Below are 11,360 nucleotides of genomic sequence, written 5' to 3' on the forward strand. Positions count from 1 at the left end.
AAACATGGACTCAGAGAAGATAATTCGGTCGATACAGCATACAAGACCCTAATTGCCGACATTAAATAAGCCTTAAGCATTAGCAATGTACTTATGCAACTTTTGTGGATCTTAAAGGAGTCTTCGATTTGCCTAAAGTGATATATTCTCAAAATCATTCGCCTACTTCGGTGTTCCTATAGAAGTACGTAACTTAACGACAGCGATACTCCACAAAAACAGGGCGACAATCACTAATGAACTGTCGAAGTTATTCACGCCATCCCACATTACAGATGTTGCTCAAAATCCTAACCTAAACTATTTCTTTTTTTGTCTTGTTTGAAGATTTACGCGACAGGAGATGTGGACCTTGAAATAAGGTCGAGGTTCTTGTCTATGCAGACGACATAGTTACGTACGATAGCAGTCCTTTCGACGTGCAACAGGCCTTACCCATGATACATCCTAAACTGAGTTCGACCACCTAACCCAAGCCGAGGCAATCAAATTCAAAATAGGCGCATTGTAACAAGCTACACTTCTCTGGCCGACCGCTGACAAAAGCTGACTGATACAGTGCTGGAATTGGTGATGTCGTATAACAGCCACCAATTTTCCTAACGTATTACAGAAAGATGCAGCATTGAACGCTTTATTTTCAATGCATTGTCTCCAGTGGTTGTCGCTCTTAATGCTCTGCGACCTCTTGACCTCGAAGTTGCATCGGAGCCGTATGCGGAATGGACCTAAGTGGATCTCATTGCGGCAAGCTCTAACTAGTTTAGAATATCTATTCACAAATTCCAGTGGACTACCATAGTACTATTTCGTGCAATAGGCGTAGTATTGGTGCGTTAAAGAAAAAAAAAACATACAAACTGCAGCAGTGAAGAAGCTATAACATAGCGCCCAAAAGAAGTCGTATTCAATTGATAAACAGATTCAACAGCTTGACCCTTCTACTTGTCGTACCTCTACTTCAAGTTATATCAATGATATTTCAACTCGATGCTTTGTCAACGAGTTGAGCCTCGTTATATCTTTAGCTGGTAAGCATAATACTGGTAAAAACTAGTATACTTAGTTTGTCTCACGAGGTAAAACTATTGTCATCTTCTATTCAGTAACTTTGGAAAGGTGGCATGCTTTGTTACAGTTCATGAGTAAAGATTTTGCTAGCCTTTGCCCCTACGTGGATTGTCCCTACACTCAAGAGCTCTTCAGAAATTTGATGACGTATTTCAAGCTTTCTTAAAAAGCCTATAAAGGTACGAGGGGAATTTATTTTCTCTGAATGGAACCATGACTTTTCGAGAAGATCGTTCTAGGTCAGATCGTTGACTGTGATAAAGTCTTTTAATGTTAAAACTATACTGATCTGAAATTGAAAGAAAAGTTTAACTCTTAATATTTCTAGAAAGGACGTACTGGCACTTTTTTTACATTCAAGCTGCTCTCCAGGCTCTAACTACTCGACTCACTAACTAGCTCAGACATGGACGTTTACGTATATGTGGCTCCTAGCGAAGAGATCTTGATTGAGTGTCCTAAGCGCAACACTTCATAGGAAACGCGCAAACGTATAAAAAATTAAATGTATGTTGTCACTTCATTCATGAAGTGAGAACATACATTTCACTGAGACTGACTAACCACAACTATATACTGCTACGCGCCTTAGTTTAAAGATGTTCAATCCAGTCCGCCGAAGCTATGAACAATATTGAAGTCGCTATGAGCATGTTTGCAAGGGTAGATCTCAGACTGACATCTGGCATCCAAAACAAACGACCATTTCCGCAAAGACATGTTCCTCATGTCATGACTGAAATAGGTAAAGTATGGCTAATAAGAACTCCGTAGAAATTTAAATCGTAAAAATGTCGTCAAAAAAATTGTATAATTTCATCTAACAAAATGTTCGCTAACGTTTTGTTAGATGAAATTCCACTAAAGAAGATTATAAAATTACATCAGTAAAATCATAATCTGTTAGATGACTTTGGCAATAGCTCTGCATAGTTATTTTAAACATAGTAAGTAAAATTTCGTTAATGGCCCGATAGTCTTTAAAGAAATGACAGCTTTAGAAATTGTAATCCCAGTTGTTACTTCCCTTCTTTGTGACCATTGTTAAGACATCCATGCAAGCCTTTGTACACAGATTTGCTGATTCCACAGTTTTCCTTCGGAATGCCCAGTGGAAATCAGTATGATTTAAGGGTGCACATATGAATGAATATGCTATTCGTGGTCAACTAACGGCTATGGCCTCTAGGCCATAGGAGTCGCTACTACGATGACCTGTGTGAATAGAACCCCATTTCTTTTGTCACCTTGGCTTCGACTGCAAGCCGCCTTTGTCAAAAACGTGAGTCTACGTTTGGCTTCCTCTTTTATAATGTTGTTCGGTGACAAACGTGTATTTGTGAAAGCGCGTTAAAAATGCAGACGCTACTTTTACTCATAAGTCCAGCGCGTGCACCCAACAAAAAAATAGGGTTTCTGCTTTGTGTGCCCAGACACCCTCTGCATGAAATTGTTAAGTGCGCTCTTTGATAAACGAAGTCATAGAAACCTGCCCTTGGGCGCATCGATTAACATCTTACAAAATCGAACAGTGTAAGTGGGATTATGACCTGATTGACCTGCAGCATAAAAACAAGATCATGGAACATGCGAATCTAAAACCAGTGCTTCTAGAGACCCTTTCATTGGTCAACTTCAAGGCAATGAATGTATCAGGCGGTTACAAACTAATCTGGCGGACCTTTGTACTTGCTGAGCTTAAAGGATAATTCTAGATCGCTATGTTCCTACTATTTATGTCTCTATATGTTATTTCTCTATCTTTGGTTTCGTGAAGTCAATCTATAGTAAGAGATGCTTGCCCACCAGTTGCCTTTTTTAGGTCATGGTAAGCTCTGTAATCTAGATAGAGAAAATAAACGGGTTGAAGCCGACGTTAGATATTTCTCTACGAAATTCCAGGAGTAATTGTGGCATGGCGATGAGGTTTAGCGTTGTTATCAAGTAACCAGGCTGCGTGCTTTTGGTTGTAATGCTGTTGGTTTATGAGTTTCTTGAATAATTCGAGACAGCTGACTGAATTTGTTGTTCCATTTTCGGCGAGGAGGTCATAGTAACAGGTGCCCCTGATGCCCACTACAAATACTACTGCCATCTTAAGTCCACGTTTACTCGAGAGGGTCACCGAACTTCATTTTTCTCTGGCTGGCGGTAGAAATTAAACCATGCCTGACCTATGGCAACCATATGCTCCAAGCGAGTTTTTTCACTGATTAAAATTTCGCAAATTGCATGTGGAGTATATCACGCACATTTTCAACTGGCCTGTAACCAATTCACGAGGGACGCACTTTCAGCTCGGTGTCCGTATCTTTAGTATCTAAGTTGTGGTTCTGTCGTAATGTGTTACATGTAAAATGCCAGTTTTGCCTGAAAGTGCCCTTAGGCTCAACCTCTGTTTTCGTGAAAAGACTCCTCAATTAAGGCAATGCGTTCCTGCATTTCGGGTCTCGACATCTGCTCATTTCGCTGGCACACATTCTCCACATTTCAGTTTCCACTCATCAAACTTTTGCACCCTTCACGTATAGTGCTTCTCCTTAAGGCCTCCTTGCCTCATGTCTTCAGCAATCGACAATAAATTTTCGCAACGTTATGACTTTCTATGAACGACAACACTAAACGTTGACTTCTAAGGCTACATTTTTATCTTAGCAAAATCCAATTCACGCGTTGTGGCCATCGGACGGAATACAACGTGTCAACATTGAACCCTGAAGAATTCGCTTGTCTGTGCTGTGTCAAATAAGTGGATTAATACTTGCCGTACGATTCGAGAAAATAATCGTGAAAATGTTTTTTTTTTTTTTTTTTTCTATAAATTTCACATCAGCGTTATTCAGTTTCAAATCTATAGTTAGTGCTACCTAAATATACGTGAACGTTTCGGGTTTTATACCCAGTGCTGCTGTTAAGTATTGTACCTATTGCACCTGTTTGCGCTGGCTAGTGATATATGATCTGCATCGATTCATACTAGAGTACTGCGGATTGCAATGGCTAGAAAAGGCGACCGCCCTCGTGGCAGCGATACTGTTTTAGCCATCACTCGAAGTGATCTTCTCATTATCTTATATGTTCTAGCATCATTTTGCAGCCATAAAGTGCACATTAAATCAGTCCGTGGAAAGCTGTAGTCGTTACGGACATAATTTCGCCGTATCCTTAGACCTAACTCGTGTTCGTTTACATTGACGTGCACGTCATTATTTTATTTTCTTTTGTTTGTTTAATAAACAAATTGATATTATTTAAACTTCCAGTTTATAAAGCAGTCTAAGTGAACGCCTCAATCGAGTTTGATTAATGCAGATCTTTAACGACGGCGTGTGTGTGTGTGGAAACATCTGGATTTTGCATGAATGGTCAAGAAGTCTGCAAGGCGTTGACATCTTGAAAACTGCAGAGCCCTCCGACTTACAGTGATTTTAGTTCGACCGGAGTTCTGATGTGTGCCGAGCGTGGGTGCTCCAAAATACTTCTAACTGAAATACTTCTAGAATGAACCAAATATTCAATTGGTGCAAGTTCCAGCATTTGGAGAAAATGACTGAGATTTCTGTCAGCCAGCAAATAATTTACAGTTTTCTTAAGGCCGTAACGATAATCAAAAATTCGACCAGACAAATTTCCGTAGTTTTATTTGGATCTAAAGTCACTGTCAACAAAGACCTTTGAATAACAATAGCCTTAAGAAAAGTTGACAATTCACATTAATGACCAGTTATACTTCTTAGCATTTTATATGTTTTTATATGATGAAAGTTTAACGATTAAGATTCTTTCAAACCTCCTTAAAGGTCGTGTAGTTATTAGAGTATATTTGATATACTGAGGTAAAACTGTTATAGAATTTTATTAATGCAAAGATATAAAATTGAAAGATTTAAAACTAATTCCAGGTAAGTCACTTTCGTGAGAGCAGAAGTACATAAAATAATATAATTTTTACATTAAATGTTACTATCATTTTCAAAGATAAAACGATTTAGAAGAATCTACATTCCCGCGGGCAAACCGAGAGCTTTGCTCAATTCTAGAGCTTATCATTGTAGAGACGTTCGGAGTGCTTTACGCTGTACGCATATTTTACTTTTAATGACTAAGGCTATTCTAAGGCTAATCTAAGGCTCTGATCAGATCAATATGAGTGGCCGATTTGGTTCCGAGAGACGAATAAAAAAAATAAAAACACGGAGTGTTAGTAGTATCTATAAGATTATATATCTTTATATTATATAAATTTATATCGCATATAGTGTGATATAACAGTTATAATGTGGAAGCAAGTCTTAGCAGCTACGACACGTTCATTTAAATAAATGAAGATTGTCTCCAGCGTGTGCCATAAAACGATAGTTGATGAGAGCGGCATGTTTAGTCAATATTTCAATGGCTTTAGTAACACTATTCATATTCACTTGTTTTGGATTTCTTCGCCAGCTCATATATACACCGTAGTGAGTGCTTTATACTTGGCCATGCATTCTGGCATTGTAGAGCGCGAGAAACATCGTTCCCGATCTACATATTGAACTAATTGCTTGGTTCCCTTAGTATAGAATAGAATAAGATGCCAGGAGTGGCCTGTAACTTGTCGACGCGGTTTGACAAGACATATCTCAATTGCGTAAACTTCTTCTCGACTGCCAGACTTCTTAGTATTCTAGAACTCATATACAAAATTGGTAATTGTTCAGCACTGAATTGAGAATTTTATGTCAGCTTTACAAGATACTCACTCGGCTTCCTTTGACCAATTATTCAGGCCGGCTTTATAACTAACGTGTTGAACCTGCACAATAATGTTGGCGTATGTTAGCTTGCCCGGAACTATTAGAACGGATCTAAAATTAATTATTTTTAAGATATGCATTTGCGAGCACATGTCCGTGTGCTGATCTGATTCGTACGATTTTCATACACTTTTTTTTATTACCTAATTAAACTTTATCCTTTGATTACAATCTCAACGAAATACCTTTGCGTCAAAAGGGCATTCGTAGACCTTTTCATTTTATAGTAGACAGATATGAACTTTGATTATGGACTTTGCTGGTTACTTAAGGCTAGCACTGAGATAGGTGCCGACAATAGCTTTTTTTGTGTTACTGCTGAAATCAATAAGTTTATTCTCATGTATTGTACTCTGCCAAATCGTTGACCCAAGTACGCAAATAATTCCCGCGGGAGCAACTTTGTAGAAACTTGACCCAGATACTGAAAAAGTAGGCCTAGCAGACAACTGGATTTGTTGTCCGTTGCAGTTTTATGGTACCTGCTTCTAATGGATGATTTGTTTTGGACTTTCTGACAGCATGTTAATCATGGTCTCAAAAAAGCAGCAACTAATATATTACCAAGCGCTTGTAGGTACTGCTCTGCGCTTCGCTCAAGGGTCTGCCTTGAGGGGATCAACAATGAAGCAATGGAAAAATCTCTTACAAGTAGAGTCTAAAGCTCGGATGATTTCCGTATGTATTTGTCAAGATTAAAAGAAAAAATTTAAAACAGATAGAAAGCTAATGAAATGAGCAAGTGCTAGATTATCATTATCAAACTGGAAATTATTTATGGCATTATAACATAGTGTCGTAGAAATTGTAAAGGTTGCATTGGAGAGTTCGTCTCCTATTGCAATAATTTGCGTATCACCTCTTGCTTTAGCAGATATGAAATAACAGCAATTTTCGGTTCGATCTTCATATAAGTTACAATAAGTTAAGAAAGCAAACTCGTTGTACACGAATAAAACAGTGGCATAGATTAAAGTTAGCGTGTATATACTGGATATCGACCGTACTGCGTACAAATTATAAAATGCCGTTTACCATCGATTCGGCATATTATCTTCTTTTGCTTATATCAAGAGTGTTAAAAATGTGTGCTTTCTTTCAAGTGCAAACCCTAATCACATCCAGTTAGAATAAGTTAACATAGTCAAGTTTAAAAACATGAATAATACCGTAATGTATATTGCTAATGAATATCAGAACTTTCTATTTGGGCCAACGCCTCAATTTCGGATTTACCATCATCAAGCTGACATTTTTGCTTTTGAATAACTGCTCACGCAAATAGGCACACGATATTTATTGTCTGGGACAGGTCGTATGAAGATTCTCAATTGAATTGTAGCATAACGTGTTAGATCAAATAATTGCAGTTCTGTAGAAGTTTGAACGTACCGACCTTGTGCATATGTAGCGAGATAGCATTCATTAACCAGAAACAAGAGTAGTACTAGCACTAGAGTACTACTAGAGCACTAGAGTAGCACTAGAGAATTTCTGTGTACACCAGCATGATCAAAATTCATATAGCAACTTATTAACCACTCGCATATAATGACACTTTTTTGGGTATAAGTTGAAACTTTGCTGGTTGGGGGCGCAACAGACAGCAGATAATGGTGTCTACCAAGTGACACAACACTAATATAAAAAGGTGTCTCAAAATTCCAAAAAAAAAAGCGTATGTACTAGGCGTTGTTTTGGTTTGCAAAAAGGTTTTAGAGGCTCTTTAAATATTCTCGTTGATTTTTCTGTCGCGAAAAGCTATTCCATTTAACCAGAGTGTATAGCAGACGAAAATTTGCAGGAGAATCTTACGCGCTGAGCGCGCAAGTTATGAAACTCGTGGGAGATAGCGTATAGAGGAGTATGAAATGACTTAGAGTATCTCAATACACGGTCACGAAATGCATTTTCAATTGGATATCTTCCGACAAATACGGATAATAGACATTTGACACTGTGCTTGAACAGACAACAGCCTTCTGTGAGCGGCAATGAACAGTTTCTATTACCATGCACTTACTGTAATAGATAGAAGCAGTCCATTACATCGATCGAATACCTTCTCGTCCACTTCAACGGACGGCCATCTGCGATTTTTAAACTTCTCTCAGGTAACAATATCATCTTTAATAATGCAGTAAAGCTAATACCGGGGGGCGACAGTAGGCTTAAGAGTTCGAGAAGGGTACGGTCACAGTTAAAGTAGAGGAGCAGGTTACTGAAACCTAAAAATAACTAATATAGTCAAATTATAATTAATATAGTGTGTATACTTCTCTGCAAGGCTAATCAGTTCGCAGTGCCACAAGTGACCAAAAGCAATTTGTAAACAGTGCCAAGCTCCTTGTATTACCACTCATCTGCTATCATAACTAGCTACATATTCTGACACATAAAAGTAAATACGCCATATTCGCTTATCAGCTTCAATGCCGAAACGCTGCGGCCAAGCTGCGTAAGTTGAGAACGTGCACAACACAACGTGTATAATAACACTGATACATGACTGGCACACCTGTTACACCATTATTGTAGTGGACTAATTTCTGCCCATGAATGTCATACGTTACGCTTCTTCTCATGTAACAAATGTAAAAACTCATATAGCCGCCTTGCAGTTGGTGCAGTGAAGTTGCTTCACTTCTCACTGCTCCCGGCACTCGTCGGGAAGAAATATGTGTACTTTGAAGGTACGATGAATTACATATGTATCTGGGTGTCTGAAAGGTCGAACATAAGTACTACACAAACATCGCCGTGCCCGCAATTAGACACAGGAATCTGCTAAGCGAGCTCATAAGTAATCCCAGCACGCACTCAAGATAAGCCGGCTTGACGCGATGAAGCTTCTTTATTTAAGCTTGTGTTTGATGTAAGTGAGATCTGTTGTCTCTTGCACGACGGTATTGGATTGGGAAAATCATAGGTGTCACACACATGATATGCACGCAGAAGCAGAATTGTTAAATTAACCATATCTGCTGTCACATACTGTAGAAGTCAACTGCAAGTATTACACATTAAAGAATAAACCGTGGTAAAGCAAACCTGTTACGCTTCTCCCCGCCAGCCTGTTTGTCGGGTTTCCATATAATAACATATAACAAAAAGGTGCGCGTAATTACTAACAGCTATTCCTACCCATTCGGTTAGCGCATATTTACGTTTTTTATTTCTTCAGATCAGTTTGATTCAAATGTAATTTCAACACCACCGTACGCATTTTGTCCGCCTAAAAGAAAATAATTAGCACATTCTGCATTGTGCAAAGTGAGATCTGCCGTCTGTCGCTTTTCTTGTCACTGAAACACGTTGAATATTTCTAGTATCATTCCTAATCTGTGCTAGCGTTTTGTTCGAACGACTGAACTTGAAAATTTAAGTTCGAGTTGTTTAAAGTATTGATAATAGATGGAAAACGTTATAGGTAGTTATTTTTAAGAACAAGACAGACGAAGTTAACCTCTTAAAACCCTAACAGAAAAACAATTGCTGGTGTCGTTCAATTCTACGACACAACTCTCATGTTATTTTGTGTTAATAAAATATGCGAAAAACACTCGTTTGCAATTCATGTTCTTGAGATCTCCTATGATTGATAAAATATATGAATGTCTGCCGAGAGAGTAATAATATGGTTATCGTGGTAATTGGTCACATAATCGCCGACTAGTTCTGGGTTAGTGCCTGCTTGACTTCGATCTCTGGACTTTCCTTCCATGCCTTTCTTCCTTCTTTGCAGTCGTCTTCCAACTCTGTGGGCTTCTTCATTCCGTATTTAACCTCTTTCCTAGTTGCGTTGAAAAATACTTCGTAAATTCATCTAACGCAATGGTTGACGCGCAAAAGTTCTATAATTATTAGACGGGAACAAAGCCGAGGTAATGGATGGGTGCCAGCTAACGAAGCAACGCAAGCATCACCAAAATCAGCAGAGGTTACCCCCCGAATTTCCCCTCCGCTTTTGCTGCTCGTAGCTACTCACCAAACAACTTAGCACCCTCACAAGCGGGCTTACGTGCAATGATAAAGGCATACACCAGGCACGTTGTATCAACCAACATCTCTGCCAAAATGGTGACCTCGTCATTAGAGCAAACTCCACAGTACTCGGCACCACCTGTCGCTACATGTACACCATTTCGCACCGCCGGCACAGCAGCTAGTAACTGACAACTGTTATTACCCTAAAGCGCTACTGCCGCTGCTGTATTTCGGGTTGTTATTGCGGTTACGACTCGAACAGGAGAAACTGGCGACAACACTATCGGATATGCATAGAAGGAATCAAGGGAAGCGAGGGGGGGGGGGGGCAAAAGCTAGTGGACTCTGTATGTACTTTCTCGTTTCCCCTTTTCCTTATTTCTTATCTCCCAATCTCTACAGGTAAGGTAGGTAGATGCATGTTGTCAGTCAGTTCGGGTGAGCGTGAGCGTAATGGCACCGGTGTACATCGCACGAAGTGCTCCTAACAGCAGCAGTAGTAGTAGCAAAAGTAACAACAGGCATAGCCGCAGCCATAGAATGCAGTTCTCCTCTGCCTGCGTTGCCCAAGGTGTTGCCGACAACAGGAACGCCAGTAACAGAAATGCTTTGTTTCATTGGAAAAAAGGGTCCCGATCAATCAAAATGCTGTAGAGCCCGCTTCTGTGATGTTTCGTTCACTTTTGCTATAACCGACCCTGGCTGTTGCTGAATTCCAAATCACCGTAGATGAGAATGGCGTCAAGGGAAAATGAAAGCTTCTGCAAAACGTGGATCCTTTCCTAATCGAAATATAAGATAGATGTCGTCTCCACTATTAACAGCGCTGTACTTGTAGAATCTGTCTCGCAAAAGCATCATAAATATACATATATGAGAAAAAGTGTAATTAGTTTTAGGTATTTTAGATAGCCTTTATGTCTGCTGGTACCAAAAGAAGAGCAAAACTATGGCAAAAAATATGTCTGGAAGGGAAAAACGCTACTCATATGAAACAATGCATGATTCGTTATACATGCATCCAAACTGGCAGGAATCGAGCGTAAAACAAGCATAGTCCTAGCAGTGAGGATTCTATTGGTACTTCCTTTTTATGAATGAACCTGTATGTTGAATACAGTACAAGTGCATTCATGCTGCGACATGAATTTCTGTAGCGACCTACCTGTCAGTAGAGTGAGATACAGAAGGCAGACAATTCGATCTTATTCCATGTTGTCACAAAAATCTTCAAACTATCCGGCTACCTACTCGACAACATACGCTTATATAAAGATGTTTGCCCGTAGTTCTCTCTCTCTGTTTCAATATATATATATATATATGTAATTTTAAAAGTTAATCTTTTTTCACGTGAGTTTGACGTTTTCAAGGATTGACTAACAAATGCATTTTTAATACATAAATGCGATTTAGTCTTCAACTAGAATTGTATCATAAAATCGAGGTTATGGAACTTTTTAATTGTGCACCAACATGTCTTTTTCTATTGTTTTGACGAAATTA

Source organism: Varroa destructor, unplaced genomic scaffold (genome assembly GCF_002443255.2).
Source record: "Varroa destructor unplaced genomic scaffold, Vdes_3.0 BEIS01000003.1, whole genome shotgun sequence".
In the NCBI taxonomy this organism is placed as follows: Eukaryota; Metazoa; Arthropoda; class Arachnida; order Mesostigmata; family Varroidae; genus Varroa; species Varroa destructor.